Consider the following 24,520-nt stretch of genomic DNA (forward strand, 5'->3'; position numbering starts at 1 on the left):
TTTGCGGGAAAATGCATGCGAATTCCGCATGCATTTTACCTGTGGCGGGGAGTTGCGGACAGTTCCGCAGCATTTCTGCATCGTGGGCACATAGCCTAAACCATGACAGGGTTTAACAAAATAAACATGGCCTTTGTGGCATAACGCAAAACAAAAGCTAAAGTATGGCAAAGTCCTTGTCCCTGCAGGATTCGTCTGCTCAGACCACCTTGGGTCTTCAGCTCCACCTGGAGCCACGTCTGGAGGCTTTCCTCCCTAAACACACAACACAGAAAAAACCAGTGACTGCACATCTAACTTCCCCCACCTCACCCTTGAGCTGGAGATATGGTGAGTAGGCGCCCACCCCTCTCTCCCCTAGTCACAAAAACCCAAACTCTTGTAATGGCTGGTTAACCCCTTCAGTACCTGGCATCATGGAGGGAAAACTTATGGGTTTCATATCGCAAAAGAAAGCAACCTACGTGACTCATATCTCCCCTCACATACAGCGCCAGTGATCCTGTTACAGTGTATATATGAACCCCGTTTGTCATCATCTACACATATACAGTTGTGTGGAAAAGTATTCATCCCCTTCCTGATTTCCTATTCTTTTGCATGTTTGTCACTCTTACATAGTAACATAGTTATCAAGGCCGATAAAAGCCCTGTGTCCATCCAGTTCAGCCTGTATTCCGTCAGAATAAATCCCCAGATCTACGTCCTTCTGAAGAACCTAATCACTGTAAGATACAATATTGTTACGCTCCAGGAAGACATCCAGGCCTCTCTTGAACCCCTCGGCTGAGTTCGCCATCACCACCTCCTCAGGCAGGGAATTCCAGATTCTCACTGTCCTAACAGTAAAGAATCCTCTTCTATGTTGGTGGAGAAACCTTCTCTCCTCCAGACACAGAGAATGCCCCCTTGTGACCGTCACCTTCCTTGGTATAAACAGATCCTCGGAGAGATATTTGTATTGTCCCCTTATATACTTAAACATGGTTATTAGATCGCCCCTCAGTCGTCTTTTTTCTAGACCAAATAATCCTAGTTTTGCTAATCTCTCTGGGTATTGTAGTTCCCCCATCCCCTTTATTAATTTTGTTGCCCTCCTTTGTATCCGCTCTAGTTCCATTATATCCTTCCTGAGCACCGGTGCCCAAAACTGTACACAGTACTCCATGTGCAGTCTAACCAGGGTGTTATGCCCACAGGGCGTGGCGATGTATAGTGGACTTACTAGATCATTGATGGTGCAGTGGTAGCTGTATACCCAATACACAAGAGACAGGAGAATGAGCTTCAAAAAACCAAGGATGTTTTTTAAAGGAAGCAAACAAATGGAAAAGGTGCCTGAGGGAAGAACCCTCTGGACCACGACACAGAACCACGTCGTGGATTCCCCCGTCGCAACACCAGGTGACCTTAATGCCACAATACCCAGACCAGAGGGACGACCCACACAGACCGTATAGAGGAGGTGGCGAGAATCCCGAAAGTTCTGTGTAATCTTAGAAAGGCTGATCTAGCACAAACGATGGCACACATCGTTGATCAGGTGGAGCACTTCAAAGGGACCGATGAAACGAGGAGCCAGCTTATAAAGGACCTTTAGACAGATGTGCCTGGAAGACAGCCATACCTTATCTCTGGGTTGGTAAGGTGGCGGAACCAGACATCTCTTATCCGCATGCTCCTTGGCTCGAACGGATGCCTGCTCCAGTGAGGTCCTGGTCTCTGTCCAGACCTTTGAGAAGTCCTTGGCCAGGGACTCAGCTGCAGGATTGCCGGAAGCAAGAGGCAGTGGAGTCTGGATCCTAGGATGCTGTCCATAAACAATGAAAAACTGGGAGTTAGAGGAGGACTCACTGACATGATTGTTGTAGCAAAACTCCGCCCATGGCAGCAGGTCGGCCCAGTCGCTGTGGTGGCCGTTCACAAAGTGTCGCAGATAGTTTGTGAGGACTTGATTCACTCTCTCCACTCGGCCGTTAGATTGTCGGTGATAGGCCGAGGAGAAGTCCAGGGTGACATCCAACAACTTACAGAGGGACCGCCAGAAGCGGGAAATGAACTGAGCTCCTCTGTCGGAGACCATGTGGAGTGGAAGTCCGTGAAGCCGAAGGACATGCCGAATGAAGAGCTCTGCGAGTTTAGGAGCGGAGGGAAGACCGGACAGCGGATTGAAGTGTCCCATCTTGGAGAACCAGTCAACAGCAACCCAGATTACTCTACAACAGGCCGATGCTGGCAGATCCATGATGAAGTCCATGGCAATGTGTTGCCAGGAGCAGATGGAATCGGGAGTGGGAGGAGGCGACCGGCTGGCAGTTTCTTGGGTGTTTTATTACGAGCACAGGAGGGACAGGCTGCAACAAAGTCCAGAACATCTTGGCGCAAGGTGTACCACCAGTAGTGTTGAGATATTAGTTGTAACGTCTTCTTTTGACTGGCGTGTCTGACAAGCTTAGAAGAATAACCCCAGCGTAGAACTCGCCTCTTGTCTCTTTCAGTTACAAGCGTCTTATACAGGGATTCCCCCGTCGCAACACCAGGTGACCTTAAAGGGAATCTGTCACCTATTTTTTCGACCTCAAGCTGCGGCCACCACCATCAGGGGCTTATCTACAGCATTCTGTAAAGCTGTAGATAAGCCCCCGATGTAACCTGAAAGAGAAGAAAAACGAGTTATATTATACTCACCCAGGGGCGGTCCGGGTCCGTTTTGGTCTGGAGGGTGTCGTGGTCCGGCGCTTCCCATCTTCTAGCTGTGACTTCCCCTTCTTTGCTTCCTGTCACGGCTCCGGCGCAGGTGCACTGCTCTGCCCTGTTGAAGGCAGGGCAGAGTACTGCAGTGCGCAGGCGCCAGGAAAGCTGAGAGAGGTCCGGCGCCTGTGCACTGCAGGACTCTGCACCACAATATGGTACAGCAAACGTCAACTTAAAAGTCAATATTACAGGCTGATACAACAAAAGTCTGTTTTCTTGACCAAAGAACAAACACATAAATTCAAAAGTTAAAATATGGATAAGTCTATGTCTCCTGGCTTACTGAAAATATACATCTGGATAACAAAGATTAAATACTGTGTTGTCAAGGGGATGGTCTGGGGATGTTTAACTGCTTTAGGACCTGGTAGACTTACTGTGGTAAATGGAACCATGAATTCTGCGGTCTACCAAAAAATCCTGAAGGAGAATGTCCGGCCATCTGTTCATGACCTCAAGCTGAAGAGCAGTTGGGTTATGGAGCAGGACAGTGATCCAAAACACACCAGCAAGTCCACCTCTGAATGGATTAAGAACAACAAAATTAAGACTTTGGAGTGGCCTAGTCAAAGTCCTGACCTTATTACGATTGAGAAGCTGTAGAATGACTTTAAAACGGTGGTTCATGCTCCGAAACCTCCAATGTGGCTGAATTGCAACAATTCTGCAAAGACGACTGGCCAAAATTCCTCCAGAACGTTATAAAAGACTCTTTGACAGTTATTGCAAATGCTTGATTACAGTTGTTGCTGCTAAGGGTGGCCCAACCAGTTATTAGGTTTAGGGGGCAATTACTTTTTCACACAGGGCCCAGTAGGTTTGGATTTCTTTTTCCCTTCATAATAAAGACCATCATTTATAAACTGCATTTTGTGATTACTTGTGTTCTTTGTCTAATATTTACATTTGTTTGGTGATCTGAAACATTTAAGTGTGACAAACATGCAAAAGAATAGGAAATCAGGAAGGGGGCAAATAAAATACTTGTAAGACAGCACTTACTGAGTGTGTTGGGGATACTCTACTTCCAGCAACTTCACTGAATCCTGCATGTGTCCAACCTCTATCATTCATCTTTGCAGCATATATAATGGTATATAGTTATTTCAACTCACCCTGCTTCTCCCCTTATGCTATTGAGGTCAAGTAACTTTTCAAAGTGGTTTATGATCCATGTAGGCCTGGACACTTGTTTATCTGCTAAATACATTTTTTGTGTTCTGCTGTCCTAACTTAGTTTGATTGATTGCTAACAAGTAAGGAGAGGAAAAAAAAAAGGAAGATCTTAGAAGTGGCCTTCTATAAATTCAGAGCTAGCCTGGGGAAGGCATTTATGCAGGGGGGCATTTATGTACATGTAATCTAAGTACTTCTGGCAGTTATAACATGGCCGATAGACAGGGCAGGAGACAGGTAAGACAAATAGACAAATAAATCTACTCCCTGTACATTTTTGCCTACCACAAATATATACCATATGCATTTGTGTAATTTATATCCTGGCCGCTGCATTCACACACATCCACCGCCCTGGCATTAACTCTCCACACTCCATCCATATCGGCCCCTCGCTTCTTTCCTCTCCTTTGTATAGCACTCACACTCTTTTCACATTGCTAAATTGCACAGATCCAGTCAGTCCCACCATTCAACATCAGAGACGCTCTCACAAATCACTCAACCATCTGCTCACTCTTTCTATCCTCCTTCTCCTAGTCGCAGGAGACATTGCTCCCAACCCTGGTCCCCCATATTACAGAAAGTCAAACCCCCCAACAGCTACACTCAGAAACCCCTCTAATCTTATTAATATTCCCTGCATGCCATCTGTCTCTCTTAATTGTGCACTTTGGAATTCTCGCTCAGTGTGTAAGAAACTCTCCTTCATTCATGACTTCTTCCTTTCTAATTCTCTTAACCTCCTGGCTCTTACTGAAACCTGGATCCAGCAGTCAGACACCACCGCTGCTGCTGCTCTTTCATACACTTCTCTCATACCCCAAGATCAGACAATAGAGCAGGTGGAGGCGTTGGTCTGCTCCCATCACCAAAATGTACCTTTCAGGTTATCCCTCCACTACCCTCACTTGTCTTCCCTTCTTTTGAAGTCCATGCCGTCAGACTCTACACCCCCTTCTCCATGCGAGTGGCGGTGGTGTATCGTCCTCCCGGGCCCTCCCATCAGTTCCTGGATCATTTTGCCACTTGGCTTCCACATTTTCTCTCCTGTGACATCCCTACCCTCATTATGGGAGATTTCAACATCCCCATTGCTCTTCCCCTCTCCTCATCTGCTACTCACCTTTTATCTCTAACCTCCTCGTTTGGCCTTTCACAGCTTACTAATTCTCCAATGCATGAAGATGGAAACTCCCTCGACTTGGTCTTCTCTCGGCTTTGTGTAGTGGATGATTTTGCAAACTCCCCTCTCCCGCTCTCTGACCACAACCTTCTTTCATTCTCTATCAAGAACTGCCAGGCTGCTCAGGTCACCCCCACTGTCCATACTTATAGAAACATACAGGCCATTAACACCCAGAAACTTATGAAGAACTTGCAGTCTTCTTTGGCCCCTATCTCCTCCCTCTCATGTCCGGATTCTGCATTGAAGCATTACAATGAAACACTTCAAAGTGCCCTGGATGAATTTGCACCTCCTATACATAGAACCACACGACACAGACGGCGACAACCCTGGCACACCCTGCAAACACGTTTCCTGCAGCGGTGCTCCAGGTGCGCCGAACGTCTGTGGAGAAAATCCAATCTACCCGAAGATTTCATCCATTATAAGTTTATGCTTCGAACATACAACACTGCCCTTCACCTCTCAAAACAAAACTATTTCAACACCCTCATCACCTCACTGTTCAATAACCCTAAACGTCTCTTTGACACATTTCATTCTCTACTCAATCCAAGAGTACAGGCCCCAACCATGGTGCTTCAAGCTGACGATCTGGCTAATTATTTCAAAGAAAAAATTGACCAGATCCGACAGGAAATTATCTCCCAATCACCTCATACCATGCACTGTCCTCCCTCCCCCACTGCATCTAGCTCACTCTCTGATTTTGAACCAGTCACAGAAGTAAGCAAGCTCCTTGCATCTTCTCGCCCAACCACTTGCACCAGTGACCCATTTCCGTCACATCTCCTCCAGTCCCTTTCCCCTGCTGTCACCACTCACCTAACTAAAATATTTAACCTCTCTCTCTCTCTTCTGGTATCTTTCCCTACTCAATTAAGCATGCCATCATACATCCACTACTTAAAAAACCATCCCTTGACCAAAACTGTGCCGCTAACTATAGACCAGTCTCTAATCTTCCCTTCATCTCGAAACTCCTGGAACGCCTGGTCCACTCCTGTCTGATCCGCTATCTCTCTGATAACTCTTTTCTTGACCCTCTCCAATCCGGTTTCTGCTCTCTACACTCTACTGAAACTGCCCTCACTAAAGTCTCTAATGATCTACTAACAGCTAAATCTAATGGTCACTACTCAATGCTAATTCTCTTGGATCTCTCTGCAGCATTCGACACTATGGATCATCAGCTCCTCCTCACTATGCTCCGTTCCATTGGCCTCAAGGACACCGTTCTCTCCTGGTTCTCCTCCTATCTCTCTGACCGCTCCTTCACTGTATCTTTTGCCGGTTCCTCCTCCTCTCATCTTCCCCTTGCTGTTGGGGTTCCTCAAGGATCGGTTCTAGGCCCCCTCCTCTTCTCCTTGTACACTGCCCCTATTGGTCAAACAATCAGTATATTTGGTTTCCAGTACCATCTCTATGGTGATGACACCCAATTATACGCTTCTTCTCCTGACATCATTTCAGCCTTTCTAGAAAACACCGGCGATTGTCTAAACGCTGTGTCTAACATCATGTCCTCACTATATCTGAAACTGAACCTGTCAATGACTGAACTCCTTGTGTTTCCTCCCTCTGCTAATGTACCTATACCCGACACTGCCATTTCTGTGTGTGGTTCCACGATTACTCCCCAGCAACATGCCCGCTGTCTTGGGGTCATACTTGACTCCGAGCTTTCCTTTGTGCCCCACATCCGATCACTGGCTCGCTCTTGTCATCTGCACATCAAAAACATTTCTAGAATTCGACCTTTTCTTACTTTTGACTCCGCAAAAACTCTTACTGTTTCTCTTATTCATTCTCGTCTCGACCATAGTAACTCTCTTCTAATCGGTCTCCCTCTTACCAAACTCCCCCCCCCCCTCCAATCTGTCTTGAATGCTGCAGCCAGGATCATATTCCTCGCCAATCGTTACACCGATGCCTCTACCTTGTGCCAGTCATTACACTGGCTACCCATCCACTCCAGAATTCAGTATAAACTTATTACCCTCACCCACAAAGCCCTCCATGGCATGGCTCAGCACCACCCTACATCTCCTCCCTTGTTTCAGTATACCACCCTACCCGCGCCCTCCGTTCTGCTGATGACCTGAGGTTAGCATCCACAATAATCAGAACCTCCCACTCCCGTCTCCAAGACTATACACGTGCTGTGCCAATTCTTTGGAATGCACTTACCAGGTCAATACGACTAGTCCCCAATCCCCACAATTTTAAGCGTGCCCTGAAAACGCATTTATTCAGACTGGCCTATCGCCTCAACACATTAACCTAATCTATCCCTGTGTGGCACAGCCAAAAGTTTTACCATAACCAGGTTCCCCGCATCATGTTCCCACATGCTTTATGCATCCATTAGCCCTCTGTGTCTGTACTGATACACACTTAACATTATGGCTGGTCCATACAATCAGGGCAACTGTTACCACCCACCTTTCGTGTCTACCTCTTTCCTCATAGACTGTAAGCTTGCGAGCAGGGCCCTCACTCCTCTTGGTATCTGATATGATCTATGTGATTATTGTTATGCTGTAATGTCTATTGTCTGTACAAGTCCCCTCTGAAATGTAAAGTGCTGCGGAATATGTCGGCGCTATAGAAATAAAATGTATTATTATTATTATTACTCGCTTAGCAACGGGATGAAAACACATAGAATCATAGAATCGTAGAGTTGGAAGGGACCTCTTGGGCCATCTGGTCCAACCAGCTGCTCAAAGCAGGATTCGCTAAATCATCCCAGTCAGATGTCTGTCCAGCCTCTGTTTGAAGACTTCCATTGAAGGAGAACTCACCACTTCTCGTGGCAGCCTGTTCCACTCATTGATCACTCTAACAGTCAAAAAGTTTTTTCTAATATCTAATCTGTGTCTCCTCCCATTCAGTTTCATCCCATTGCTTCTAGTCTTTCCTTGTGCAAATGAGAATAAAGTTGATCCTTCTACAATGTGACAGCCCTTTAGATATTTGTAGACAGCTATTAAGTCTCCTCTCAGTCTTCTTTTTTGCAAACTAAACATTCCCAAATCCTGCAACCTTTCCTCATAAGACAGGGTTTGCAGACCGGTCACCATTCTGGTCGCTCTTTTCTGAACTTGCTCCAGTTTGTTGATGTCTTTTTTAAAATGTGGTGCCCAAAACTGGACACAATATTCCAGATGAGGTCTGACCAAAGAGGAGTAGAGGGAAATAATGACTTCACGTGATCTAGACTGTATGCTTCTGTTAATACATCCTAGAATTGCATTTGCCTTTTTTGCTGCTGCATCACACTGTTGACTCATATTCAGTCTGTGATCTATTAGTATACCCAAGTCTTTTTCACATGTGCTATTGCTTAGCCCTATTCCTCCCATTCTGTATATGCTTTTTCCATTTTTATTGCCCAGATGTAGTACTTTGCATTTCTCCCTGTTAAAAACCATTCTGTTAGTTGCTGCCCACTTCTCCAGTTTATTTAAATCTTTTTGAATCCTCTCTCTCTCTTCTCTAGTATTAGCTATCCCTCCTAGCTTTGTGTCATCAGCAAATTTAATCAGTTTACCCTCAATTCCTTCATCTAATTCGTTGATAAAGATGTTGAACAATACAGGGCCCAGGACAGAGCCCTGTGGTACCCCACTTGAGACATTCTTCCAACTGCATGTGCAGCCATTTACGACCACTCTTTGGGTCCGATCACTAAGCCAGTTATGAATCCACCTAACAGTTGCCTTGTCCATTCCATACTTAGTCATTTTTTCAATAAGGATTGTATGAGAGACTTTGTCAAATGCTTTGCTGAAGTCAAGATATACTATATCTACAGCATTTCCTTGATCCACCCAATCAGTGATATCGTCATAGAAGGAAATTAAGTTAGTCTGACATGACTTATTAGTTAGAAACCCATGCTGACTCTGTTTAATCACTTCATTCTTATCCAGGTATTGACATACATGTTGTTTAATAATTTGTTCAAAGATCTTTCCTGGTATAGAAGTCAGACTCACCGGCCTATAGTTACCTGGGTCCACCTTCTTCCCCTTTTTGAAGATAGGAACAACATTTGCTCTTCTCCAGTCTTCTGGCACTTCTCCTGTTCTCCAAGAATTTTCAAAGATTATAGAGAGGGGTTCAAAAATTTCTTCTGCTATCTCCTTCAGTACTCTGGGGTGTAATTCATCTGGACCTGGAGACTTGAATTCATTTAGGTTAGCTAAGTGTTTCCTCACTATCTTTCTGTTTATAGATATCCTGGATTCTTCTATTCCCTTAATAGGACAGTGAATAACAGTTGATGTTACATTTCCTTTCTGAGAGAAAACAGATGCAAAATAGGAATTTAAAAGTTCAGCCTTCTCAACATCCTGTCTTACCATTTCATCATTTTCATCCTGTAAAAATCCTATAGCATCTTTGACTTTTCTTTTACTTTTGACATATCCCCAAAATCCTTTATTATTGCTTTTGACATCTCTTGCAAGCCTCAATTCATTTTCAGCTAATCTGATTTGTGCCCTGCAGGTTCTGCAGACAGCATTATATTCTTCTTTAGATATGCCTCCCTCTTTCCATTTTATAAACATTTTTTTCTTCCTTTTTAGCATGTGCTTAAGTTCTGTGTTCATCCATCCTGGTTTCCTTAAATGCTTCCTATTCTTCCCTCTTTTCGGAATTGTTAACAACTGTGCTTTGAGAATTTCATTTTTCAAGATTTCCCATCCTTCCTGGACATTTTTGTCTTTAAGGATATCCAGCCATTGGATCCCTCCAATTCTCTTTCTGAATCCCTTAAAATCTGCCTTTCTGAAATCTAACCTTGACGTCTGAGTCTTCACAGGTCTTCCGCCTCTAGTTATCCAAAATTCTAAAATAGCATGGTCGCTACCTCCTAGGGTCCCAGCCACTTTTACCTCCTCAACCATTTCCTCCCTGTTTATAAGGATTAGATCCAAGGTAGCAGTTCCCCTTGTTTTCTCCTTTACCTTTTGGAAGATAAAGTTGTCAGCAAGAGAGGATAAGAATTTCCTTGACCTGTTAGTTTTGCCTGAGAGAGATTCCCAACAAATGTCTGGATAGTTGAAATCTCCCATGACAACTATGTCATATTTTTTGGAGAACTTGGCCATTTGATGCATAAAGAGTTCATCCATATCTTCAGCTTGCACAGGCGGCCTGTAGTAAATGCCTACAATGGTGTCCTTTCCATTGTTCTGTCCTTGTATTCTTACCCAAACAGTTTCCACAGAACTCCCAGTCTCTGAAGCTTCAATCTCTGTGCAGATATACGCGTTTCTAACATACAATGCAACACCCCCTCCTCGTTTATCAAGTCTGTTTCTTGCAAATAAGTTGTATCCTTCTAGTCTTGTATTCCAATCATGTGTATTGTCCCACCAAGTTTCAGTGATTCCAATGACATCATATTTCTTTTCCTGTGTTAGTAGTTCCAATTCTCCTTGTTTGTTGCCCATGCTTTGTGCATTAGTATAGAAACATTTTAGTTTGTGATTGGTTTCTCTTTCTCCAATATTTTTATTAATTAGATTCTTTCGTCTTTGTTCTTCCTTTCCACTTCTAATAGCAGAGTTCTCAGTAGCATTTGTCAGGTGTATGGCTTTTTCTGGTCTTTTGCTTCCCTTCCCATGTTGTTCTAGTTTAAAGCTCTCCTTACAAGTGTAGCAAGGCGACTTCCAAATACATGTTTTCCAGTCTTCGTAAGGTGCACCCCATCTCTAGCAAGTAGTCCATCGTAAAGGTAATTCACTCCGTGATCCAGAAATCCAAATCGTTGCTGACGGCACCATCGACGTAGCCAGTTGTTCACCTGTAGAATCTTATTCCACCTCCTTGTTCCATGGCCATCCACTGGGAGGATGGAAGAGAAGACCACCTGCGCTCCCAGTTCTTTCACTTTCTTGCCTAAGTCTTCAAAGTCTCTGCAGATGGTTTCCAGGTCGTTTCTTGCGGTGTCATTTGTCCCCACATGTAGTAGCAGGAATGGGTAGTCATCTGTAGGTCTGAAGAGTCCTGATATCCTGTCAGACACATCTTTAATTTTTGCACCTGGTAGACAGCACATTTCTCTTGAAGTTATATCCGGTCTGCAGATAGCGGCCTCTGTTAGTCTCAGCAGGGAATCCCCCATGACCACCACTCTCCGTTTCTTCTTCACAACATTTTTCTTTCTCCATCCAGGAGGACTCTGAAGGCGTACAAGGTTGCTGTTTGTGGGCAAAGTCTTATCCTGATGTATTTCTTCATCGTTTTCCTGCGTGAGAGCCTGGTACTGGTTTCTGAGCAGTATGGGTGCTGACTGCCTCCTGATCCTCCTGCTTCTCTGGGTCACATGTCTCCATTCCTCTGTTTCTTCAGGTGCACTTCGAATTTCTTCTCTTTCTGTAACATGAAGAGACAATTCTGCTCTGTCTAAGAACTCTTCACCTTCCTTAATGATCTTCAACGTAGCTAACCTGCCTCTCTTCGAGATTTTGCAACTTTTCCTCCAACAGGGACACAAGCTTGCATTTGTGGCATGTGAAGTTTGGCTTTTCCACTGGTAAATCTGTGAACATGTAGCAAGAAATGCAGCTCACCAAATGGCTCCTGGTCTCTTCCATCTTGAGATTTCTTAAAAACGATGAAAGATGAGCCCAAAATCGGCACGCGGTTTTTCCGATTTCCTCTTTTCAGCTGCAACGGCCAAAACCCAGTGATCGTTGAGCTCGCGGAGACTCTTCACTTATCCCAGAAGGCACTGGGAATATGCAAATGATCTCCTCAAGACTCTTCCCCTGGTTTTCCGATTTCCTCTTTTCAGCTGCAACGGCCAAAACCCAGTGATCGTTGAGCTCGCGGAGACTCTTCACTTATCCCAGAAGGCACTGGGAATATGCAAATGATCTCCTCAAGACTCTTCCCCTGGTTTTCCGATTTCCTCTTTTCAGCTGCAACGGCCAAAACCCAGTGATCGTTGAGCTCGCGGAGACTCTTCACTTATCCCAGAAGGCACTGGGAATATGCAAATGATCTCCTCAAGACTCTTCCCCTGGTTTTCCGATTTCCTCTTTTCAGCTGCAACGGCCAAAACCCAGTGATCGTTGAGCTCGCGGAGACTCTTCACTTATCCCAGAAGGCACTGGGAATATGCAAATGATCTCCTCAAGACTCTTCCCCTGGTTTGCATTTTTCTCACAAAACTGTCTAATTTTGGTTTATTTGACCACATAAACCACACCTCGCATAGTCCATTACACTTCTTAATTCCTGGCTTACTCACAGTCCCTAAACACGCCGGACTTCTCTCTGTGACACATACCGGCCATTTACAATCATGTCGGTCACTGTCTCACCATCATAATCACAGATACGCCTGCGACTGCCATGCAGTCCTATGGCCCAAATATGCCTCCGTGCGTATTCTGAGGAGCACATACAGTGCCCCCTAGCTGTAACAGGGATCACTGCCTCACATACCCACCCCCATCTGTTCAAACTTGTGGGGTTGAACACTTTTCACACACCAGGGGTCTTGAGACAGGTCACACACGTTACCTAGCCCTACCTGTCAAGAGAACCATCTCAGTCGGTTTTGGACATCATTCAGTGTCATACCTTTGTTAGGCCTCCCCTGGCCCCAGTGGTCAGTATGTCGGCCTTGGGCTTCACCCCTTGAGTCACCATATGTCTGAGTCACCAGACCCTTTTTAGTCACCACACTTTCCAAGTGTGCCCCTTCATGCGACCTTTCTCTCCATGGCTGCCTCCCACGGTTGTTCGAACCTACTGGCTGATCTGAGTCTGACCCTTTATCACTGCTTCCGCTACCGGGTCTACTGCCAATGCTACTCAGCCCTGAGTTAACACAGGAGACACGACCTCTAACCCTCTTTTCTTCAGACCGCGTACTGCCAGTCTCCAGAGAAACCCCTTTCCAACTCCTGTAGCTGTACCTTAATCTGCATTTTTTTCTGGATCAGCTGCTCTACCTCTCGTAGGTACGTTACCCGATATTCTAGGAGCATTCGGATGTTCCTAAGGCTTTCCACTGAGCCATCAATGACGAATGGAACCATGCCATCTTCACCAGCTACCTGGACTTCACCCTCAGCTGTAATCCTCACTCTCACCACACCGGATCTATTCACGAGTTCTTGCATCCCTTTTCCAAGTCTTCTAATGACTTTCCCCACCAGATTTCTGGGTACTGGAACAATGTCTTCCACAAAGCCCAGCCGATTTGAGCTTCCTTCGCAAGCTCCAGTCGTTGAGAGGCTTCCTTATTCCTCAACATGATCATCTGATTCGTGCGGAGGCATTGTAGATGCATATCCCTCAGGACAGCCACCCGCTTCACTGTCACTTCCCTAGTTGACAGTATGCCCATCTGCTGAGTCTCAGGCGCCCAGTGCACACTATACGCTTCTACTGCCTCATGCACAACCTCACTGGTACATGCTTATCGCACCTCTTCGGGTACCTCTATCACGCACTTGAAGAGCGAAGTCTCATTCTTTCCATGGATGGACGGCTCCTGCTTTGCCACGGACCTTTCCATCAAGACCTCTGCCACAATCGGGTGATTGTTTTGTTCTGCTCTTAGCACACACCCTTCCTCAGCTTTACACTCTTCAAGACCCCTTGCTAAGATGGGCATTTGCAGCTCCGCCTTGATACCACTCTGGCACTGCTGCTATAAGTCTGCGACCACCACCTTTTTCTCTTGTAGATGACCTCTTAATGTTTCTCTGAGCACTTCCACATCTTCCCTTAAGGCCTTATTTATGCTTTGCCACATTGACATGTGACCTCTGAGCTCAGAGACTTCCTTCTCCAGCTCACCCACTCTGTGCTCAGCCGCTTGTCTCAGGATTTTTCTTGTTCGACCTGCTTTTATTGTCCCTTTAAGCATCTCTAAAGAATCACTGTTCTTGTTCCTGGACTCCAAAGCCATGTTTCCCTCAGAGTTCTGGTCTCTCAGACGCTTTAATTCTGCCTGTAAATCTGTCACCCTTTGCTTCTCACGAGACAACGCTTTGGTGAGGTCCTGGTACTCCTGCGATCCTTCTCTCCAAGCTGAGCCTTGACTGCCGAGAGCTCGAAATTCAGGTGATGCACCTGATCCAATTGTGCGGAGTTGGTGGCTTGCATACTCAACACCTTCAACTTCTCATTCGCCAGATGTTGACAGACCTCATCGCGCTCTTTCTCCAATCTTTGGACATGCGCTTCTACCTGGCAGAAACTGTCAGCTCGCTCTTTCTACATGCACATTTCCTTTGTCAGCTTGTCAACGTGATCCTCTAGTTGTCAGGTGACAGAGGTCATATTGGACAGCTTCTCTTGCAGGCTTTCTATTTTGTCTCTGAGTTGTTCTCCAACTGTGATTTTAGCTGTTGGAACCCTACCACCACCCTTGGTCAGTTTTATGTTTCCCATGTCCTCGACTAACTCAATGCTGGGTTTTGTCAGTTGTAAAGTGACCTGTTGTGAGTTCATTTTTCCCTTCACCGTTGAGGTCTGATGAACTCCCTCCTCTGGTGAAGGAAGGTAGTGAGGCTGATTACCAAACACCTGGGCAGCTAGATGATGACTGGGTGGCTGGAATTGAGGACTGGATATAAGGCAGCCGACGCCCTTCTGCCTTGCTGGTGATCCTGCTGGATTCTTGGAGACCAGTCTGATTCCTGCATCTCAAAGCTAAGTTTTTCTGCTCTGCTTTGTACACTTCAGTTTTGTTTTTGTTTTGCCTTGTTTTTTGGGAGTTCTGCCATCCCCGGCCGGGGGTGAGCTGAATTCCATTTTTGTCTCTGATCTGTTGATCTTTTGCTCTGTCTTCAGAATATACCTGAGTGCTGATATAGCCTTTTGAAGCCTAGCGACTTCAGGGCCTGTTTTTTCTATCAGTCGGTTGGCACATTTTGGATAGGGTTTTTGCGGATGGCAGACAGCAGCTTTCCTATCCTGTCCTATCTTAGTTAGCTTGGGCCCCTCATTTGCTCAACCTATCTTTCTATCTGTGTTAGTGTTTTCATCTTGCTTCACCGTCATTATATGTTGGGGGCTGCCTATTGCTTTGGGGTCTGCTCTGGGGCAGTTTAGTTTTTCCCCTTTCTGTCTTTAGGCTATGTAGTTCTCCGGCTGTGATCGAGGGGTCTAGGGCACCGTGGTAACCCCCTACGGCTACTGCTAGTTGTTGTGGATAGGTTCAGGGGTCTGCGGTCCGATAGCTGCCAACCTCTCTGGTTTTTCTGGACTTAGCTAGTATTTTGTTTTTCCTCCTTCGGTGACTCATCATAACAGAATCACCAGCCATACCGCAGATCCTAGGGTACTCAATAGCAGGAGAGAATTGTAAAAAAAAAAGTGTCAGAATTTTTTTTTTTTGTGCATATTTTTTCCTCTATATCTCTGAGGCAGTAGGGGGAATTTTTCTCTCAATGGAGATGAAGCAATTGTCTGATCGTGTGGAGCAGCTCGCTGCTGAAGTGCGGGGAATTTCCGCCTATCTTGCTCATTCACATGCTGCTGAACCAAAGATTCCTACTCATGATGTGTTTTTTGGGGATCGGTCTAAATTCTTGAATTTCAAGAATAATTGTAAATTATTTTTTGCTTTGAAGCCTAACTCGTCGGGGAACTCCGCGCAGCAGGTTAAAATTGTCATCTCTTTGCTGTGCGGCGATCCCCAGGATTGGGCGTTTTCTTTGAAACCTGATGATCCTATTCTGAATAATGTGAACGCATTTTTTCAAGCCTTGGGGTTGTTGTATGATGAACCTAATGCTATTGATCAGGCTGGAAAGACCCTGTTGGCATTAAGCCAGGGACGGGATTCGGCAGAGTTGTACAGTCAAAAATTCCAAAAGTGGGCGGTCCTTACTACCTGGAATGATGGTGCCTTGGCAGCCCTCTTTCGGAAGGGTTTGTCAGAGACTGTAAAAGATACTATGGTGGGATTTCCTGTTCCCTCTGGTCTTGACGATTCTATGTCATTAGCCATTCAGGTTGATCGGCGTTTGTGAACGCAAAACTACATGAGAGATGTTGCCACCTGTTGAACAAATGTCTGAACCTATGCATGGGATAGAGTTTTGTCTAGGGCGCAACGTCAGGAGTTCAGAAGGCGTAATAAGCTGTGTTTTTTCTGTGGAGATGCCTCGCATATTATTTCTGTCTGCCCTAAACGAGAGAAACGTTTTGCACACACGTTTTCTGTGGGTGGTGTTCAACCTAAGTTTCTTCTGGCAATTACTCTGATCTGCTCCCTGTCCACATTTTCCGCCAAGGCTTTTGTGGATTCGGGAGCAGCTCTGAACCTGATGGACTTGGATTTTGCTAAACGTTGTGGATTTCCTATAACACCTCTGCGGACGCCTATCCCTTTGAGGGGTATTGATGCTACTCCTTTGGCGAAGAATAAACCTCAGTTTTGGACCCTGGTGGTAGTGCGGGTCGCCCCAGCCCATCAAGAAAATTGCAGATTTTTGGTGTTGCATAATTTGCATGATACCATTGTTCTGGGGTTTCCCTGGTTGCAAATCCATAATCCAGTTCTGGATTGGAAATCTTTGACTGTGGTGAGTTGGGGTTGTCGGTGTGCCCTTAGTGATGCTCCTGTTTTCTCCACCTCTCCCCAGTCGCATGATGTTCCTGACTATTTGGCTGACTTTTATGATGTATTTAGTGAGAATGAGTCTGCGTCTTTGTCTCCTCATAGGAGTTATGACTGTGCAATTGAGCTGAACCCGGGGTGTAAATTCCCCAAGGGTCGGCTTTTCAATTTATCTGTACCCGAGCACGAGGCTATGCGATCCTATATTAAGGAGTCGTTGGAGAAGGGTCATATTAGACCATCCTCTTCAGCCTTAGGTGCTGGGTTTTTTTTCGTGGCTAAAAAGGATGGTTCATTAAGGCCTTGTATTGACTATCGTGCCCTCAACAAAATTACTGTTAAATATCAGTATCCGTTACCGCTGATTTCTGATCTATTCTCCAGAGTTAAAGGTGCTTGCTGGTTTACCAAGCTTGACCTCAGGGGGGCGTATAATCTTATTCGCATTAAGCATGGGGATGAATGGAAGACGGCGTTTAATACTCCGGAGGGACATTTTGAGTACTTGGTGATGCCTTTTGGGCTCACTAATGCCCCTTCTGTCTTCCAGTGCTTCATGAACGATATTTTCCGAGACTTTGTCGATAAATTTTTGATTATCTATCTGGATGATATTTTGATCTTCTCCAAGAATTGGGACTCTCATGTGGAACATGTTCGGACTGTGTTCCGGATTTTGAGGGAGAATTCCCTGCATGTCAAGGGATCGAAATGCCTTTTTGGGGTACAGAGGATTTCATTTTTGGGATTTATTTTGTCTCCGTCAACTATTGAAATGGACCCGGCCAAGGTACAGGCCATTTATGATTGGGTTCAGCCCACTTCTTTGAAGGCCCTCCAGAAGTTTTTGGGTTTTGCTAATTTTTATCGAAAATTTATAGCTAATTTTTCTGGTATTGCCAAGCCATTGACTGATTTGACTAGGAAGGGTGCTGATGTGCTGAAATGGTCTCCGGAGGCTGTTTCTTCCTTTCAGGAGCTGAAGCGAAGATTCACTTCTGCTCCGGTTTTGCGGCAACCTGATGTCTCACTCCCGCTTCAGGTGGAGGTGGACACTTCTGAGATTGGTGCAGGAGCGGTGTTGTCCCATAAAGATCCTGTGACATCTAAAATGAATCCTTGTGCTTTCTTTTCCTGAAAGTTCTCCCCATCCGAACGTAACTATGATGTGGGGAATCGGGAACTGTTGGCCATGAAATGGGCATTTGAGGAGTGGAGACATTGGTTGGAGGGAGCCAAACACCAAGTCGTGGTCCTTACTGACCACAAGAATTTGATTTACCTGGAGTCGGCCAAGCGCTTCAATCCTAGACAGGCTAGGTGGGCCTTGTTTTTCACACGTTTTGATTTTGTGGTCTCTTTTCTTCCGGGCACTAAGAATTTCAAGGCAGACGCCCTCTCTAGGAGTTTCCTTGCTGATTCTCCTGTTGTGACTAAGCCTGCTACCATCTTAGGCGAGGGGGTAGTTCTTTCTGCCATCTCGCCCGATTTGAGACGTGCTCTGGAAGAGTTTCAGGAGGACAAAACTGAGCGTTGTCCCAGTGGATAGTTGTATGTTCCTGACCAGTGGAGGAAGAGAGTGATATCTGAAGTTCATTGCTCTGCATTGGCTGGTCATCCAGGTATTTTTGGTACCAGAGATCTGGTGAGTCGGTCTTTTTGGTGGCCCGCCTTGTCTCATGATGTCAGGAATTTTGTGCAGTCCTGTGGGACTTGCTCCCGATCTAAACCTTGTTCTCGCTCTAGTGGCTTGTTGATGCCTTTGCCGGTGCCCAGGAGGCCATGGACCCATATTTCAATGGATTTTATCTCTGATATGCCTGTCTCTCAGAGAATGACTGTTATTTGGGTGATTTGTGATAGATTCTCTAAGATGGTCCATCTTGTACCACTCCCTAAGTTGCCATCTTCCTCTGAGTTGGTGCCCTTGTTTTTGCAACAGGTGGTTTGCTTGCACGGGATTCCTGAGAACATTGTATCTGACAGAGGAGTTCAGTTTGTGTCTAGATTTTGGAGGACTTTCTGTTCCAAGCTGGGAATTCAGTTGTCCTTCTCCTCTGCCTTTCACCCTCAGACCAATGGGCAGACGGAGAGAACAAACCAGACTTTGGAGTCGTATTTGAGATGTTTTATTTCTGCCGATCAGGATGATTGGGTTTTATTTTTGCCCTTGGCCGAATTTGCTTTAAATAATAGAGCTAGTTCTCCCACTTTGATGTCACCTTTTTTTTGTAACTTTGGGTTTCACCCTCGATTTTCTTCAGGGCAGGTGGAGCCTTCTGCCTGCCCAGGTGTTGACACTGTGGTGGAGAGAATGCACCAGATCTGGGACCAAGTGGTGGATAAGTTGTCTCTCTCCCAGGAAAAGGCCCAGCGGTTTTCCAACCGGCGTAGGACCGTTGGTCCCCAGTTTAAGATGGGTGATATGGTTTGGTTGTCATCAAAAAATATCGCTATGAAGGTGGCTTCTCCTAAGTTTAAGCCTAGATTTATTGGACCTTACAAGATTTTGGAGATTATTAATCCGGTCTCTTTTCGGTTGGCTCTTCCTGTCACATTTAAAATTCATAATGTGTTTCATAAGTCCTTGTTGAAGAGGTTTGTTGAGACAGTTGTTCCTGTGGTGGCACCTCCTGACCCTGTATTGGTTGAAGGTAACATGGAATATGAGGTAGAGAAGATACTGGATTCCCGTCTGGCTAGACGGAGACTCCAGTATTTGGTTAAGTGGAAGGGTTATGGTCAGGAGGATAATTCCTGGGTCTCTGCCTCTGATATTCATGCCGAAAGATTGGTGCGTGCCTTTCATCGGGCTCACCCGGATCGCCCTGGTGGCATGGATGAGGGTTCGGTGACCCCTCCTCAAGGGGGAGGTACTGTTGTGAGTTCATTTTTCCCTTCACCGTTGAGGTCTGATGAACTCCCTCCTCTGGTGAAGGAAGGTAGTGAGGCTGATTACCAAACACCTGGGCAGCTAGATGATGACTGCGTGGCTGGAATTGAGGACTGGATATAAGGCAGCCAACGCCCTTCTGCCTTGCTGGTGATCCTGCTGGATTCTTGGAGACCAGTCTGATTCCTGCGTCTCAAAGCTAAGTTTTTCTGCTCTGCTTTGTACACTCCAGTTTTGTTTTTGTTTTGCCTTGTTTTTTGGGAGTTCTGCCATCCCCGGCCGGGGGTGAGCTGAATTCCATTTTTGTCTCTGATGTGTTGATCTTTTGCTCTGTCTTCAGAATATACCTGAGTGCTGATATAGTCTTTTGAAGACTAGCGACTTCAGGGCCTGTTTTTCCTATCAGTCGGTTGGCACATTTTGGATAGGGTTTTTGCGGATGGCAGACAGCAGCTTTCCTATCCTGTCCTATTTTAGTTAGCTTGGGCCCCATCATTTGCTCAACCTATCTTTCTCTCTGTGTTAGTGTTTTCATCTTTCTTCACCGTCATTATATGTTGTGGGCTGCCTATTGCTTTGGGGTCTGCTCTGGGGCAGTTTAGTTTTTCCCCTTTCTGTCTTTAGGCTATGTAGTTCTCCGGCTGTGATCGAGGGGTCTAGGGCACCGTGGGAACCCCCTACGGCTACTGCTAGTTGTTGTGGATAGGTTCAGGGGTCTGCGGTCCGATAGCTGCCAACCTCTCTGGTTTTTCTGGACTTGGCTAGTATTTTTTTTTTCCTCCTTCGGTGACTCATCATAACAGTGACCTCTTTATCAAGGACATTAACCTTGTTGACACCTGTCCCTGTCACCTCTTTACCAATCTTCTCAGAGGGTGCAATTTGTTCAGCCCCTTTTCGCCCTTTACGTTTCCGGCGACAGGAGTTAGACTTGCCATTTGTACCAGAGTCAGATTGGTCATCCTGGAACCAGCAGTCCTCATTTCTAATGGTGTCGGACTTCATTCCTGGAACTTCCCCTTCTTCAACGGTCACACTTTTGGTCACCTATGCCAAATCCCAGAGTTGGGTAATGTAGATGGTTAGCACTCGGCTAGAGAGTTTGAGTTCGCGGTGCCAGTGAAAAGGAACGGATAGTCCCAGAATTGCATAAACAATATACAGTCACTGCACACGCTGATTGTACTTAATGTGAAGTAAATTTATTGCTTGACAGTGAGGAAGCGACATCAAACGACGTTTCGGCCACATCGGCCTTTATCACAAAGTCGCTGTAATAAAATACATACATAAAAATATATATCAAAAATTGTACACTTTATACAAAATATATACACATAGTATCCAGAGAGCATGGAATATAAGCACTAGAATTATTTGGGAGGATGTGGAGACATCAAACACGTGAGACTGAGAGATAACGCGGTAGATATGAAACATGAAGGAGCGCGGTCATACCCTTTTCAATTGGATGTAGGGTCTGTTTTCACCAAATCGATAGTGTCACTGCTAGGCATAAATGAGTTGATAGCACATTCTGTAAGTAGGGATAGATGAACATATCGTTAGGGTAACATAAATAAAGAAAAAAAGAAAAAAATATAAATAAGAAAAAGAAAAAAAGAAAATAAAAATAAAAATAGAAAATAGAAAATTAAAAAGAGAAAATAAAAAATAAATAATAAATAATAAAATAAATAATAAAAAATAAAAAATAAAAATTGAAAATAGATCAAGTATTGAACTTGGTGTCTGGAAGACGGATGGATAAAACAGATTAAACCAGCATAAGTGGCGTAGCTAGTTATATACAAAAAAGACCGTGAGGGACTATAAAGATATGCCCAAGTATCTAGCTATCCAGACAAAAGCTATATTCTATTTAGGGAAAACAAAGAAATATACCAGAGTGGCCGCTAAATCCTGTTCCTTGAAGAGGTGGTGGACTGGTGAATATGCCACAGCTAAATGAAGAAAAAAGGGGGTACATTAGGGATGAGACAGGATTGGTGGTCCTGGATTGGGACCATACACAAGTTGGTGGTACAGCGGTGGTCCTGGGTAGGGACCATATTCAGGTTGGTGGTACAGCGGTGGTCCCAATGGGACAGTACTTACTATTATTGGTGGCTCAGTGGAGTGTGAAGTCTGCACAATGGTGCCAGAGCAGTGAGTGAGCGCTGAATCGCAGGCTGTACTTTATATCCTGTCTGGTCCGGTCATGTGACCGGAAGTGACGTCAGACGCCGGCGCGTGCGCATTGGAGCACGGCCGTAGTGTCTCACAGTGATCCCCACCAAAAAGATGGCGCTGGCTGTCCACACATGCGCAGTAGAGCGCAGTCAGAGAAAACCTAATGAAGCCACGCAGAGACTGCTGTGGCTCTGAATGGGACACACGCATCTGGGGGGGAGCTGCAGTGTGCTATAAACAAAGAGGCTGGGCAGTCGACATATGGAAACAGATATAAACGAACAGTATTATTGCAAATCATATATATAGAGACATATAGCATTTGAATTGCGTAGGAGTCCAAACTTAAACAAACATAGAAAATAAAAGAAATGAAAAGAGTATTATAAGACCTAGGGAAGAGAATGGGGAAGGTTATGAACTCAAATCAAATGAATGATGAAAAACTAGGAAAAAAGAAAAAAGAAAAATAAAGAGAAAAATAGAGAATAAAAAATAAATAAAAAATAAAGAAAAAAGGGGAAAAAAAGGGGGAATTGTAGGAAAAAATAAAAAATAAAAATTACGTGCAAGGAACAAAATATAAGGGGAAAAATTTTTTAAAAAAAATAAAGAAGAAGAAATTCTGGGACGTATTAACGAAGTTGCCTACAAATTGAGGTTGCCTGCTTCGCTCCGGATCCCGAACACCTTTCACGTCTCTCTCCTGAAGCCTGTGGTGCTGAATCGTTTCCATTCCTCGCTTGATCTTGGTCCTCAGCCGGTGGGTGCCGACAACGTTTTTGAAGTGCAGGACATCCTCGCTGTGAAAAGGGTTAGAGGTAGGACTTTCTTTCTCGTTGATTGGAAGGGCTTTGGTCCTGAGGAGAGATCCTGGGAGCCTCGGGAGAATATTAATGCTCCCCGTATCCTCAAGAGGTTTCTTGTTAATCTCCGGGGGGGGCGGCTTAGGGGAGGGGGTACTGTTACACCGCTCCGCCATACTCACCCGGCCTCCGCTCCCACGCCGCAGTCGCCCTCCGCTCCCACGCCGCAGCCTCTCTCCACCCGACGGCCGCGGCGGTCACCTGAGACAGACCCGCGACCGATGCCTTCCCTGCATGCTATGCGCATGCGCCATAGGCCGCGGCCGCGCCTCCTTCCTGCTTCTTATGCTCCGGCTGTGCCCTGACCCGGAAGCACATTTGGACCAATGGCTGACCAGACGGGGCCATATCAGGCCGCTTCCCCCTGAGGGAGGCGCCTGATCATTGTGTTTCCTGACACTCTGGCCTCGCTCCATCGTGCACACTCTGCTCCTGCAGTTCCTGTCTCGGCTGCTCCTCACAGCAGCTTCTCAGTCCTGCTACCCGTGTTCCTGTCGTCCTACTCCAGTCCTGCCTTGTGTTCCTGTCGTCCTACTCCAGTCCTGCCTTGTGTTCCTGTCGTCCTACTCCAGTCCTGCCTTGTGTTCCTGCCGTCCTACTCCAGTCCTGCCTTCACTGTTCCTGCCGTCCTACTCCAGTCATGCCTTGTGTTCCTGCCGTCCTACTCCAGTCCTGCCTTCACTGTTCCTGCCGTCCTACTCCAGTCCTGCCTTGTGTTCCTGCCGTCCTACTCCAGTCCTGTCTTCAGTGCTCCTGCCGCCCTACTCCAGTCTCAGTCTTACTCCGGTCCATCCTGAGCCGCCCCTCTCGGTACCGGCTACCGTGGTACTCGAACCCCTGGGCCTGCTCCTAACGGTCCCTGTATAGGGGTCGGTTCCACCTGGCAGCTCGCCCGGGGTCCCTCGGTGCCACGGTCCAGAGGGTCCACTCTCGGAGCTCCCGCTCCTGACCACCCACGCTAACAGAGGGACCTCTTCAACCGAGGATGCTCTGGGTTGTGTGGTGCTGCACCAGGTTCTGTGAAAAAAAGAGAAAATGTTTTAGCAAATCAATAAAGTATTTGTTGTGCTGCTCCAGGTTCGGTCTGTGGGGAAAAAAAAACATTAGTCAAAAGAAAAAAAATGTATATACTTACGTTCGCTGAGCAAGCGCAGGCCTCAGAAAGGCAAAGTCCCAGTAATATTTATATTTTCTGAACCTGGCAGCAGAACCACTTTGAACCCGAAGCTCCTCTCTCATGTCCTTGTTGAAGCGGTCCTTCATCGAGCGCCAATGAATCTTGATTCGCTTCACTGTGAAGGGGGAAAAAAAATTTATTAACAAGGCACATCCATTCAGAGGTTCAATGCTGTTTCAGACCACATTGCAATGCTTACCAAAATCAGCTCTGGCTCGTGACGTGGCACGGTCCCAACCAGGCAGCAGCGATCTGGCCACTTCCCAGAGTCGTCGAATGACCACATTGTCGGAGTGCTGACGGTCACGGGTGTCCCACAACAGTCCTCGCTCATGCACTAGGTGGAAGAGTTGTTCGTTATCTATATCTAGTGCGGCTGGTTCCCGTTGTGAAACCTATAGAAAGAGACAGACCATGGAAAAAAATTGTATTACAACTCTGATGAAAGGAATACTTATGAAGCGATGGCCGGGGGACCACCACAATGCAGGGAGACTACGGTACAGCAGATGAGGTGCAAACAACAAAGGGTTAATTTATTTACAGGCAAGGAATGCAGTGTTCAGGGAGATGCAGAAACAAGGGTATGCTATGGAAACAGACAATTTACAAGGATAATATTCTCTAGCTGGGCCGTCAAACAGCACGGATCACCAACTATAAC

General features: G+C 45.9%; 1 protein-coding gene across 2 annotated transcripts in view; it reads left to right on the top strand.

Moving 5' to 3' along the window:
• Positions 1-24,520, top strand: part of LOC141076750 (aldehyde dehydrogenase family 3 member B1-like) — a 204,298-nt gene that overhangs the window by 162,541 nt on the left and 17,237 nt on the right. The window lies entirely within an intron of this gene.

This window comes from Dendrobates tinctorius, unplaced genomic scaffold (genome assembly GCF_039654945.1).
Source record: "Dendrobates tinctorius isolate UK_male_01 unplaced genomic scaffold, ASM3965494v1 ptg000423l, whole genome shotgun sequence".
NCBI classification, from domain to species: domain Eukaryota; kingdom Metazoa; phylum Chordata; class Amphibia; order Anura; family Dendrobatidae; genus Dendrobates; species Dendrobates tinctorius.